At 35.8% G+C, this 14,407-nt stretch overlaps 1 protein-coding gene across 9 annotated transcripts in view; it reads left to right on the plus strand.

The window, feature by feature from the left end:
- Positions 1–14,407, plus strand: part of MAST2 (microtubule associated serine/threonine kinase 2) — a 198,647-nt gene that overhangs the window by 41,828 nt on the left and 142,412 nt on the right. The window lies entirely within an intron of this gene.

Consider the following 14,407-nt stretch of genomic DNA (forward strand, 5'->3'; position numbering starts at 1 on the left):
ACTGAAAGGTTAGCACAAGGAAGTGATGGGTGTCTTTCCTGGACTGTAAATCTGACCTTTCTGAAAAGGGAGGGAGGGAACCCTCACATTTTGTTCATGCATATTAGAGCAGAGCATACGTGTGGCATCATCTGCAGTTTATTTCTTTGCTTTTCACTACTAAACACATTAAAAAAATTAGTATTCTACAAGCTTGAAAGAGAGACTATTATCTAATTGGCTTTTGGTTAGGAGGATACTGATTTCTAGGTCAATGTAAAACAAATGAGCATTTAAATTGAAGAGGAGCAGCTGTTCCAAAGCCCCTTTCCACAGTGCCTGGTTTTGTTAAGGATAATTATGTCTAATTTTAAATTATGATAGCTTTGAGTATTGAGCTTTGCCTTGTTACATCCACTAGCTCATTCTCCTTCATCAGTAAGAATGTTCCATCATGGAGCTAGGTTTCTGATTGGATTTATTTTTCTGGGCTTTTTGAATTATGAAGAAAAATACAGCTTTAAAGATGAGGTTTTCAAAATTTTCATGTTACAATGAAAACACGTTACATGTTTCAATGTTACCATACTCCCATTTTATTTTTTGAGGTCTCAAAACAGATATAACATTGTCTGATTCCTGTGGAAAGGTACTGCTGGGAAAATACATATTTATGTAAACGTGTAAGATTTTTGTTCATATTTTTAGCTTGAAAATGGAATTGTTAGACTCTAGCGCTGAAAAATCCAAGAAAGCTCTTGTCAGCCCTTGGAAGGAAACATATGCTAAAGATGTCCTGTGGATTACATACTGCTTGTTTCAATTAACACATTGATATTCTCTGTCAGTTCTTGAGACAAAAGCCCAGGTGACAATTCAAATGATGCATGAAAATAATATTTCAATTTTTTCTGGTAAGCTTAGGTTTGTTTTTTTTTTCTAAACAAAGAACAAAAAATTTCAACTGCTAAGCTCAATGTATTAGTAATTCAATAGGATGTCTGAACACTTTAAAGAACATAGTGTAAATTTATTGTGCTGCAATGAAGCATGTTTATTTTTATGAAATGTTCGTTGTTGGACATGGCACTATTGTAGTGTCATGCATAAGAATTGTGTGTTTGAATTTGAAGTAGAAGGTAACTATAACTATCAAGAAAAGTAAAAAAAAAATTTATTTTTTGCATCTTAATTTGAAATCCAAGCATTTTTATACCTGCTAGTTTTATGGAAAGAGGTTGTCTTCACATGCCTTTTAAAATAATGAATGTCACACTTTTCCTCTGAGAAATACTCTTTGAGGCTCTAAGTCAACATCTCTTTCTGTCTTTTGTTTCTTCTCCCCTGATTAAATGTAATAGGTTCTGTTAAATAAAACCAGAAAAGTTTGAGAGATTGCCAAATTATTATTGTGCATCTGCTTTCTTGGAGGAAAAATAGCTTTCAAAGAAAAAAATAACAAAACCAGGAGAACTCATAAAAATGGGAGGTCTGACACAGATCCTGGAGGAGAGGAAGAATTAAAAAAAGAAATTGTCACTGCACTGTAAATCTTTGAAATCCTGAATGAACTTATTCTTTTATCTTTATTTCAGTTTTTGTTCTGGTTTAGTGGATAAATGTTGGGAAAAGGGATATCTGTAAAAAATGAACAGCTTTTAACTTGTCTAGCATTTTAAGAGGATGACAAAATTGTGAGAAATGAATAGCAAAATTTTGTTTGAGACCAGAAAAGGAAGAATAGAAATCTGTCAGAATCCATCAGAAAAAACCTGCTGTGAGACATCTCCCTGGATATCAATATAAGGTTAGTCTGGTATAGACAAGGAGAGTAGGGGAGAGTAAAAACCCTCTAACTCCAAAAGTTTTGGCTTATGATCTTCAAGGATTTATTTCAAAGGCAGTGTCTGCATGTATATCATGTTAAGCAGGCATAATGGTACGGTCTTTGGAGCTTTGTGCGAGCACTTTAATGTCAGCTGGATACCGAAGTAAAATTCAAGTTATATTGAAATGAACTGCACGTGGATTAGGTTGGAAAAATATATTCAGTGCTGTAGACTCTGTTCTGAGCAGAATAATTAAAGAAAAATCAGTTGTTAACTTTCATGGCTTTTTTCCTAATGAGTATGTTTGACAGTCTAATTCATTGTTTGTAAATGTTATGCTAGTGTAATAGAAGAGGTTCCTTGTTTTGCAAAGCATCAAGTGTTTGTTCTGAAGAATTTAGTGTCCAAAATGACAAATATCCTATAGATAAAAGTGAGAGCAAAATACAGTGAAATACAGCTTGGGTTATTCTCATACCTCTGCAATCTCTTGTCCTTAAAACTCTAACTCTGTAAAGGAAGTGCTGTCTCTATGTACAAATTGTCTAGCTTGTACTTCAAAGTCATGTGCGGCTGTGTTGACGACGTAACAATCGGAAGCAGGAAAGTTTGGGAAAAGTTGGCAGAAAAGGCAAGTGTGTATATGCAGGAAGAGTGCTGCTAGCTGGGAGTGGGGAAGAACTGAAGAGGATAATGGAAGAAATCTTAACTACAGTAACATTTTGGGGGCATTTCTTGGGATGTGCTTGTATGAGAAATGAGATCCATCTGTAAGTTGTAGCTTTTATAGAACCAGTTTCTATGGCAAAATAGCTCCTGGGCTAACTGGGTTCATGATGTCTTTCCTGCGGGATTCTTGAAACTACAGGTTTTGTTGTTTCTATAAACTTTTCAATAAGTATCAATACCTTTCATTAGGGAAACACACAAGAGTTGGTATCGGATCCTTGAGCTTTGGTTTTGTTTCCATTCTGATTAGAGGTATTCATTGCTGATGTTTAAGTCCGAATGTCTCTAAAGCATGAAAGCTGTCTTATAATAAAGTAAGAGAATTGTGATTTTGGTAATGTCATCTAAATGTTCACTAAACAGAAATTATATTTCTTCAGGTTTAAATTTGCAGCATATATTGAAAAAGGCTTCTCTGCCTTTTGAAAAAAGTGTTTCTTTTAAAAATGGTATTGTATTTGAAATGTAGCATCAGAGAAGCTAGTTTCCATTCTGTTATAATGCCACTTAACTTCACAACAAGAATGTTTGCATAGTGAATTCAAAATATTCTGTAAATATTAAAGTTTAATTGAAGAGTCCTTTCCAAAGATGTTAGCTTTCAAAGGGGTTTGAGCCAAGGAACTTGTTTCTGCCTGGAACCTGGTGTCTCTTCTGAATATACCTTCTATGGTACAGTATGAGAACAGTTGGTCTGTAGATGAATGAACTCTTTCCCCACCCTTGTCGACAGCAAATTTACACTTGTATGGAAGATTAGTGGGTGTGCCGCCTTTCATAATGTATTGAATGTGGGGGATGGGCAGTCTTGCCCAGGAATCTAAACCTAACAACTGGAAACAGAAAATGCACTGTGAAGGCCTGATTATTGTGAAAACCTTGAGGATTTTGGACATTTTTTTCAGCATTTCTTCTCCCTGAGATCAAGCCTTATAAGTGGAGTTTGTTGTGGTTCAGGATGAGTTCCTTTTATGGTTCATTGTTCATGCACAGCTTTGCTCCAAAGGTCTTCGTTTATCAAACTGAATCTTGTAAATAGGCAGGAAATCCAGAAGAAATTCAGACAAGCTGTCAGGCAAGTTTCCTTAGGTTGACTGCCAAGGATTTTTTTGTTTGTTGTTTGTGGTTTGTTTTTTTTTTTTTTTTTTTTAAAAACAAGTTACCTCATCAACTTTCCTTGTTTCAGTAGTCTGTCAGTTTATCTCAAAGGGACACATTTTTAAATCTCCAGATAAACATAGCTTGATCAAAATAAATAAAAAAACCCCAAACACTTAAGTTTCAGATTGACAGTGAAACATTTGGCTCATTGTGGTTGCACAGACAAATGTTACCAAAGACTTAAAAAAAATTCCACTGAAATAGTCAGCTGATAATCTTTCAGAAAGTGATCTTTTTTTTTCCAGCAGACAATATGTTATGTAAGGAAATGTTGTATCTTTAAGGTTTGCCACAGCTTGATGTTCTGTTGCTTTTAGTTTTGACTAAATAGAGTAAGAAATATAATGAATTTTAAATAATGAAAAATGCGAATTTTGAATCTCAGTATTTTAGATCAGGAAATTGTTTCAAAAAGTTCATGATAATAAAAGTATGCAATAAAAAGCATTACATCTTGTTGCAGACAATTGAAAAGCTGTTGGTTTTTTTTAGCCTGATTTTTGGATGGGGGTACTTTTTTTGTATGGCAAAGCATGAATGGGTCTTCATCATTGGATCATCCTATTGTGTAGCGTTGACATCCTTCACACATGTCTCCCATGATGGGGTCCCAGTTGTGCTGAGAAGCTTTCTGGTGTTTCTGTAGTCAATACTAAACATCACAAGTGGCTTAATACCTTTTCTAAGTTGTCAATATAAGTGGACTTAGACCTCTAGTGTTACGAGTTTAAGGTGTGCAGCTATTGGATTCACTTAAGCTATACTAGAGAGTACACAGATTTTTGATCTACAATGTAATGATTTGATTGCTAAGATAACCACCTTTACTGGTTTTGCTTTAATAGTAGTGGTAGATTTCCATTCTGATGCAATGGTATAGACCAGAAAGATGGTGTTGCGGTTTAACCCCAGCCAGCAACTAAGCACTGTGCAGCTGCTTGCTCACTCCACTCCCCTGCCCCCCACCCCCCCCAGTGGGATGGGAGGAGAATCCAGGGAAAAAAAAGTAAAACTCATGGGTTGAGATAAGAACAGTTTAACAGAACAGAAAGGAAGAAACTGATAATGATAATAATAACAATAATAAAATGACAATAATAAAAGAATTGGAATATGCAAAACAAGTGATGCACAATGCAATTGCTCACCACTCACTGACCGATGCCCAGTTAGTTCCTGAGCAGTGATCCATGCCCCCCCCCCCCGCCCTCCCCGACCAACACCGCCCCTCCCCGTTTATATACTGGGCATGACATCACACGGTATGGAGTAACTCTATCCCAGCTGAAATCAGGACACATGGCAGGACGTAGTGCCAAAAACCTGAAAGGACTAGGAAGTCATAGCAAAATGAATTGTGCTCTCCTTCATATTTTAGCTAATTCTGAATAAATTGGATGAAACTTTTTCCAAGACTGTTAAGTGATTCTTGAAGTATGCCTCAAGTTTCAATTACAATTTAAGATACGTAGGAAGTATTTTATATTCAGCATAGACAGTACAACAAACAAACTGAACACAGCTCAAAGATGAGCCATGTGATTCTACACAGATACGTCTTTGTGCATATGTATATGTGCACTCTAGTATACTAGATACAGACTGGTTTCTTATTTATCCCCTTTTGCAGTTGCTTTGGTGATTAGAAAATGTGAGTAGTAGGATAATAGCTTATTCACAATTTTTCAATTATTTTTTTGTAAGATGTATTGTACATAGGAACAATCACACTACTTCATAGTGACTTCTTGTGGTCATTGCTTTCCTAACTGGGAAACTCATATGCCTTTGGTCATGTTCCACTGATGCTATTTGAAAACCTGTGGGCTACAGAATAACAGAAAGAACTGTTGCTTTGATTATACTTTGATTATATGAAGTTAACGGATGGAAAACTCCAGTCATCTTCAGACAGTTATTGGAACTCTTCTAGCTTCTCAGATTTTTCTTCTACAAGACAGAGGAGTAATAGATTTTGGTAGCAGGCAGTGGAATGAGGTCTGAATCGGCATTGATGAGAAGAGATTTCTTCTTGTCAACAGAAATGAAATGCTGACCGAAATCTAAGTGTAGACACCCCCTAGAATTTTGCTCTGAGAGGTAGGGTTGGTTGCTGTCTAGCATGTAAGGAGTAAAATTCCAGGTCCTCTTAATATTCTTGAACGTCTTGTCACACTTTTGGTCTTTCCTGTAAAAATTAAAGGAGATTGAGTTCCTGAAGTCTCTTAACTGATCTTTTTCTACCTTGAAAACATTTTCTTTGGATCTTTCCATTTTATCAATACTCATCTTGAAATATAGGTAACAGACTTGATTTTCCATAATGATCTTATTAATATCACATACAGAGACAATACCACTAATTTATGACATGTAAGTTCTTTTGGTCTGTTCAGGGCTTAAATGAACTGTTATAGCTATCACACTATTTTTAGAATTATTTTTGAGTTTATGGTTTCACTGTTACCTCTAGTTCCTTTGTGGAGTTGATGCCTTTTAGGATGCAAGGAACTGTTGTCTTTAGCAAGCACTACTGTTGTACTTTCTACCTAAATAAAAACATAGAATGATTATACTGGGTGAGCCTATTAGCTTATCTCTGATAGCAGCTGATAGCAGGTGTATAAGGCAGAGTCTCTTCCCAGAACTCTTGCAGCTGTTTGTGACTCTGGGTCATCTTCAGTGTATTTTCCTCTTTTAAGAGTTCTTGGCAGATTCTTCAATGAATTTTTCCAAAGGCTTTTCGCCATGCTCATGGTTTTTTTTTCAGCCTTTTACAGCACGAAATAGCCCAATGTGACTATTCTGTAAAGCAGTACCTCCTTTTGTTTCTTTGGAAATTGTTCTTAGCCTCCTTTAATTCATCCCAGTATTGACAAGCTGATAAGCTGTCCTTCCCTACTTATCAGACCAACCATTGCATGGAACATACTTACTGGAAGTTCACGGCTCTTTCTATTTCTTGATGTCTTGAAATCAAGATTGAATAGCTTTTTCAGAGAGTGCTGCAGCCAAACAGGAATTAGTTGGAGTATGTCCAAATGATCCCAATACCACACTTACCTTTCTCTTTTCTCATTGCTGCAGAGCAAAGCAAAATGTTCCCCAGATTTGTTAATTTGATGGAGGAGGGAAGAATTGAGTTAGGAACTTACTAAAGTTATTGGTGAACAAACTTTGAATTGCCTCTTTTTATCCCCCTTCCTAATTAATTTTTTTAAATGAAGTTGAGTGCTAAGGTAGATACTGTAATTCTTAAAGGATTCAAATATTACATGACCTCCTTATTTTGAATTTTTCTTCTGATAAACAGATATTATATTGGGCCCTTTCTAAATGCTGCCTGCATCTGAAAACTGTTTCAGAAATTTGTTTTATGATTAACTTTTTATATAATTGATAAAATTATATTTTGTGTACTTCAGTTTCTTTATCTTTCAGTAATATATCTCTTAGTGAAATGTCTTATACAAATACATTCTCATCTTTCATTGGAGACTTCCCTGCAGACTTTTTACGATGTTAAAATGAATATCTAAGGATGATGTAATCTCCTGATGAAATGATAGATACATTTCTAAAGGTAATATTTTGTAGGAAAAATTTTCCTTGTCAGAGAGCTGCTTTTAAATTCCATTTGTCCTTTGCTTGATTCAGTTTGGTACTACGTGGTCCCTCCCACCCTCTTTCATCATTGCTTTTCTGTGGTAGATTTTGTTGAAGGAAGAAAAAAGGGAGAATGGATGAGTGTTAACAGTTAAATAGGAGGGAAGAAGAGGTGGTCATCACATTTGGGATCTTTTTGGTGGTGGTTTTTGATCAGACATTTAAATAAGAATTGTTTGCTGTGAAGAAGGGAAGGGGAGAGGGAAACTAGAGGAAAAACCATGCCTGCTTTTTTGCAGCAGCCCTGATTGTCTTCTCTACCCCAGAAAGTGGGTAAGTGTGGCAGGCAGCCAATTTGAAAGCATTCTCCCCAAGAAAGCTTGAAATTTGGAAGAGAACAGATGATTCTCATGGTATTTTGAGACTCGTGCCAGCCTCAATCAATTATAAGTCACTTGTGAAGACATTTTGAGAATTGGCAATGTCTGAATATTAAGGTAAATGATCCAGGAAGGATTAGATATATGTGTGCTGATGAGAATGTTTTCAGTTACACTGTAGAAATAAGTGGGGTTATATACTATCGTTATCAGGCTTAAACCTTTTCATTTAGTGGCTGAGGTAGGAGGAAAATGCAATGTGATGGGTATTGCATAATTGTTAAGATTCCTTGATTCCTCTCACAGTATATGTTGTTTAATGCTGGTGGCCTTAGTCAGAGTAGGTGAGATCAATGATCCTGGTAGTGCATGGTCTAATATAAGTATTCCTAAAATCTATTATAGACTAAAATAAACTGCAAAATAAATGTAATATATCTGAGTATGCATGCCAAAATGTTTTGTTTCTATGGGATTTTTTAAAGTAAAAATAGAATTTCTTTGACACTAACGTCTGATAAGTGAAGTTATAGCCTTTGGTATGTTTTTCTGAGGAAGCTTATTTGATGGCAAAATGCAGGAAGTAATAGTGAAATCCATCGTAAATATTATCACAGTGAAGAAATATGATCATCTTATGTTTCAGTCTGCTTTTAAACAGAGCTGTATCTGTATTTTTATGTTGCCATTCTCCCTGGTGACATATTCTTAAGTTCTCATGCAGAGATTTGTGCATGGCTCGATGTTTTCCAGTTATATTTGCGAAAGAAGATACTGTTCCTTTAAAATCAAGTGGCTCATTGAGTTGTTTTTACTAGCGAGCTGCTTTTTATATGGTACAGTATACTCCATGCAAATGAGCTGCCTGCTCAGCCTCTGTGTGGCTGCTTGCCCTGTTGGGGAGCTCACAAAGACTCTGCAGACCTAATTCAGCATTCAGTTGTTTAAAACGGCAGATGGAAGGAGGTATCGGCAAGATGAGGATTTATTAGCTACTCACAATAAAAGACCACACTTGCTCCGCAGAGGATCAGAAAAAGCCTGGTGAATGGGATTGAGTTGTATCTGCTTTCAGCTGACTTTACAATGATGTGTTTAGCTCATGTGACTCCGTCACTTAGCATGAAGATCAGCTAAAGATTTCCATGTAGATATATATTCCTTTAAGCACCATCAACCTGTGTGCTTGTATTGAGACTTTTTTTGGTTTGCAGCTGTCATAACTGTGGGAACAGGAACACTTCATCAAGCTGTGGTAGGCAGCCTACGGTCTGGGCTCTCGTTGCATTTGCACACTTCAGGATGTCTGGCTGAAATCCCCTCATAAACACAGCTCTTGATGAAGTTTGATTTCTTTTATATATCTCGTGAAATCCTTCAGAGGCTGAAGTTAGGTTCTTTTTAAATACAGTATTTATATTCAGAAGTTATAAATAGGGTCTTCTGAAGCTTTTATCAGGAGATGAAATCTTGCTTTAGCTTTCTGCTAAAAAAATTGAAGGTCGTTGCGGCAGTAAGTTGTTTGTTATATTTGCAATATTTCCTTTTTTCCTTTGTAATATAGAAAGGGCATGTGTAGGACAAAGGCTCCTTGACATGCTCAGTAATTGAAATAATACTGGGATGAACATACCTAGATTTTTATTTTTATTGAAATGGTGTTTGTTATAGCTAGAAGCGTTATTGTTGTTTATTTTTCAACACAGGCTATATGCTCATATTTTAAAATGGGTTTGGGATAATGTACATAAAGGGACAAAGCCTTTTTTGACCTTGCTGGAGTTGTCTGTGTGAAGGTAGCTGGAAAACAAAAACTGCAGGACAGACTGAAAAAGCCTCAGCTGAACTGTGCCTTTTTTTTTTTTTTTTTTTTGCAATGGATGACGATGAGGGAAGGGCTTCTTAAGACAGCTCTGTCAGTGATGAATAAATGAATGAATTCTTAAATGTTCAGAACTTGCAACATGTGTTCCAGACCCTTCAGCACGTAACAGTCGCAAGATCTCAGCAATGAACTAAAGAATGTGCCGTGTCTGCTGCATACGAGGAGACCAGCATACCTCAGAGATAGCAGAAACAAAAGAATGTGCGACAGTATCTGAAGAATCTGACATTTGCTTTGTCGTACAAAGGAGTAAAGGAATTTTTTAAAATTTTGAAAAATAAAATTTCTATTTTTTTTTTCTAGTGAGGTTTTTCTGTATTTTTAAATAGTACTGTAGCCTGTGTGTCCACAGAATTGATTTTTTAGTTAAGTGTGACTGTGTGTTTTTTAAAGGAAATGTGACCTGGATTTTGTGAGCTTATTATAAACAGTAAATGAAGGCAGCTGTTGTAGTTTACTGATCCCTTATAACGGCTCAAGTAAACTGAAATAAAGCAAAAATATGTGTGTGGGAAATCTGAATTAAATTCCACTGTTTGGCCTTACATGGAGTTGTGGATTATTATATATTTCTAGACAGTTGTGTATATGAGGGGAATGAGACATCCAACCTTGAAAATATTTAGGAAAGTTGAACAGATTTTTTCCAATGTGACCTGCTAAATCTGCCACAAAAAGGGCAGGCAAAATTACGTACAGATAGTCAGAGACCGTGGCTGCAGTTCTTCACGACAGGCAAGTGAAAGACCATGTCCTATTTTTAGCAAGTGGACGGGGTGGGGGTGGGAGGGGGAGAAAAGTTTGAAAATAATGGACTTCTTTAACAGTTAGAGAGCAAAGCTAGCCAGAAGCAAGCAAGCTTTAGCAGGAATTTGTGATCAGCAGAGTTGAAATATGGATGATTCAAGTATCCTTCGAAGAAGAGGGCTGCAGGTAAGTGTAACTTCAGTCTACTTTTTTTTTTTCTCTTGCTTGCAATGTTGGCAGTCTTGTAAAAATGCTGACAATCTTTTGAAGTAAATCGGGTTGACTGAGTACAGAAGTGATGTTAGAATTTGAGTTTTTCTGTTTTCATCTAGTATATGTTTTATGAATTAAAAGAAGGATTTTGTATGAAGTAATAAAATACGGTTTGTTAATTTCTTGGTTTATATCTAATAGTCTTGTGAATATTCTTATGAAAAGAAGTGAAGTCTAAACTATGAGGCTTACCTTTTTGAAACTTCACTTTTTACAGATTCTTCTAAAAATCTATTAAGTGACTTTTCAGAGTTGCCTTACAGTAGCCATTTTAGCTGAGCATTATTTAGAAATTAAATGTCAAAGCAGAGTGAGTATTCTCGTTTATTTTAGAGCTATGCTTCTTTATTACTTCAAATGCACAGTAATCTAAAACCAGAATGCAATTCTACAGTGCAAATAATATTTATGTTTTATTTTCACCAACTGTCATTAAGTTGAAATAAATACTCCTGCAATTTGTTTTAGACTTTAACATACTAGTGAAGTTTTATTTTGTAGTGGTGCTGTGGAAGTTTTATTCAATTGCAATAGTATGAGAAATATGGTAATCTGTGTTAAGTGTTGATGGTGTATGATGAATGAACTGATTCTTATGGAGTAAAACAGCTGGAAGTGAGTGAGCTCCAAAATCTTGTGTGAGCTGGGCATGGAACAGATTTTTGCTTGAAAGCACCATAGTCCTTTTTTTTGTATTGTAATGGGATATAGCATATTACACACTTGCTAGCATAAGTAATTGTTTATAGACCATGAACCTTGCCTTTTAAACAATAGGACAGGCATGGTTAATTTAACTTCCTTTGGGAAAATAAATTTACCATTTTAACATACTATCATTCATACCTTACTGACACTTTAAGGCAATTACAGAATTGTTGTTGCATTATCTGAATATGTTCTATGTTTCACCTTTTTATATTTTGTGTATGTTTTGATTTTTCTTTGTGCCAGCTTATTAATATTACTGAAATATCTTGACACAGTGTGCTGCATATAACATGGTGACAGTGTGTTATAGTAGTGCATTGGCTCATTGTAAAATTACCTGTATTTGATTTTTGTATAACTGAGTATATAGGAAGAAGTAAGATTGAAAGTAAGTATCAGTTTACCCAAAACCAATGTATTTAACTGGTCAGAACTTCATAACCAAGAAAATTGTTTCTGACCACAGATAATCAAAATTTTTCAAGCCTTGTATGCTGATTGTTTAGAGCTTTCCTGAGCCTAGAATTTCTCTAGGATGTTGTATCTGTCTGACATGTGGGGGAAGTGGTTTTCATGACGATGCTCCAGGGGAGTATTAGGAAAGGCAGGGAGGTTGGAGGAGCCCAAATGTCTACCAGTGTCAGCAGAAGACATGCTGGGAGTGAGAATGTGTTTCCCTCGCTTAACTGTGTAGTATGGTGGAATTTATTAATTTTAGTAGTCTTGAGTATTTACTGTCTATATGTGGTGGTGTGTCTGTATGCACTTCGGTAGGTATGTATTAATACACATGTATATATATAGATGCAATTAATATCTGCATCAAAAATGTTTTGGGAACTAAAAGAATATGCTAAAAGGACATTAGGAAGTAAGGCAGATGTATAAGTCCAAAAGGAAGTTAATGTTGGACTTTTTTTTTCTTCCCTGTATCTTGGAGTAGACTTTTTTGAAGAAATTGTGACTCAGAAAAGTGACCATTTTGTAGATAACTTCACGTTTAACAATCAGGAAAAATTAAAAAAAGCTGTTAGTTCATATTGGCACTGCCAAGGCAATATGTTTTAATTACTTTTTTGGGGGAGCTGGGTGATAATAGCTTGGAAAGCCACTGATGAAAAAAGTTAGTTTCCTAGCCTTTTAAAATGAACATCACAGCCTAAATTAGGTTGTCTAATCCAACCTCTCCACTAAAAACAGCTAATTCCAAAGTGAGATCAGGCTACTGAAGGTCTTGTCCAGGCTGGTTTTGAGTATTTCTAGGGATGGAGATTTTGTAGCCTTTCTTGGCACCTGTTCTGGTACTTCATCACTTGCACAGTGAAAATATTGTTTCCTTTATATTTTGGTATAGAATAACACTTTCCACAACCTATTAGTACTATTCATGTAATACCTGCAAACTGACTACTGAAGATTGATTGAGATGAACAAATTGATTGTCTTAGGTTTTGGTGGTGTTTTTTTTTCTTTCATGACCAGTTTTTTTATCTTGATAACCTGTGACTTTTTTTTTTTTTTTTTTTTTGGCTGCTTTTAAAACAGTTGATTTGGACTTGTACTGATGTGGCTTTGCTGAGACTGCCATGTTTTAGCGGTTTTGTCCTTTTTTGTTTTCATATCTTTTTGCTCATTTGGCATCTTATATGGTGGAATCCTTTTTTTGTGATGTTTCAGTCTTCCTTCTCTTCTGCCTTTCTCCCATTGTTTCCTGTAACTCAGTATAAAGACAGTGAACATACCTCTTTCCTTTTCTGTGTTATTCCTGCTGACTAACAAAAGCAAACTCGTTTGTTTGTTTGTTTTCCTTTTTTCTGTCCCTATGGAGAGCACCATCTATAAGACAGTAATCTGAATTCCCAGGTGCTTTTTGAATCTTCCTACTCTTTGTTCCTATCATCAGAAATCTTTAATCTAACTGTTACTGGATCAAACTCTTTATTTTTCTGAATTTTCTTTCACTTTGCTTTCTCTGACTACTTTGAAAGTACTGTTTGTCTGTTCCTTTCTTATTTTCAATGGTCACCTGTTGAAGGACCTGGGTTGCATGACTTTCAGGTTTTCTTGTGCTCGTCTCTCACAGGTGGCTTACTCTTTTCAAAACCTGTTGTTTTTTTCCCTGTTAAATAAATCATTTCCATCACCAGCTATTGCTGTTCTTTTAACAAATGCATGCATATGTTTTCCTTGTGCTTCTTGTTACCTCCATTACCTGAAATATACTTGATGTCAGTAACGTGATACTTTCTGTTTTCTCTGGGAACTCTCTTCTGCTGTGAACCCTGCAGTAAATAGCTATGTAGTAGTGTAAGCAGATAAGCTAAAGGAACAGGAATTGTTCCTACAGGCAAAGTCAATATATTGGTGCGTGGCCCGTCTATATTGCCTTCTTCATTTGTTCAGTCTGTTTTTGTTGCATCCTGTTTGGTGTCACAAATTCGGTCTACAAATTTTGTAATAGTGAAATACGTGGAAATGAAGATCCAGAATGGGCAAATCGGATTTCTGTGTATGTATAAATATATATATGCATATAAATATATACACACATGCACTCACATAGCATGCTTACAGTCTGATGTAGCTGTGCAATAGTATTGACAGATGGCTGAGAAAGTGCTTCTAATAATGGAATATTCTTTTAATTTCTCGGCTTTCATTTTAGGTAATGAACTTGGACTATTGACATAAGTTACTGCCTAGGGACAAGTGCTAATGCAGGTGGTGGAGCTGCTTCTGCATTGGGCAGAGATCTGTGGTTTTTTTAGTTATTTGTTGTGATGTAAAAATACATCGTGATGTTAGCCACAAGTGTTTCGAGGCTGCCTAGGTTTATTATTTTTCCCTATGCATGTGTATCCTTTGTTGTTGCTGGTATTTTTGTACAGATGAAAAGTAGTAGTACCCAGTGAGTCCCTGTGAGGATAAGCTTGTATTTTGAACATCATGTTATACTAGAAATTTGTGAATTTTTGTTTTCATTGCAGTAGCTGCAGCTTGTATGCTTTTACTCTTCTCACACATGCAACAAATTAGAGTTTCTATCCCCCAAATCCTTACGAGTAAGTGCAAGTAAGAAAAGTAATGGTGAGTGTGATATTCCAAAT

The sequence above is a fragment of the Buteo buteo genome, chromosome 10 (assembly GCF_964188355.1).
Source record: "Buteo buteo chromosome 10, bButBut1.hap1.1, whole genome shotgun sequence".
In the NCBI taxonomy this organism is placed as follows: domain Eukaryota; kingdom Metazoa; phylum Chordata; class Aves; order Accipitriformes; family Accipitridae; genus Buteo; species Buteo buteo.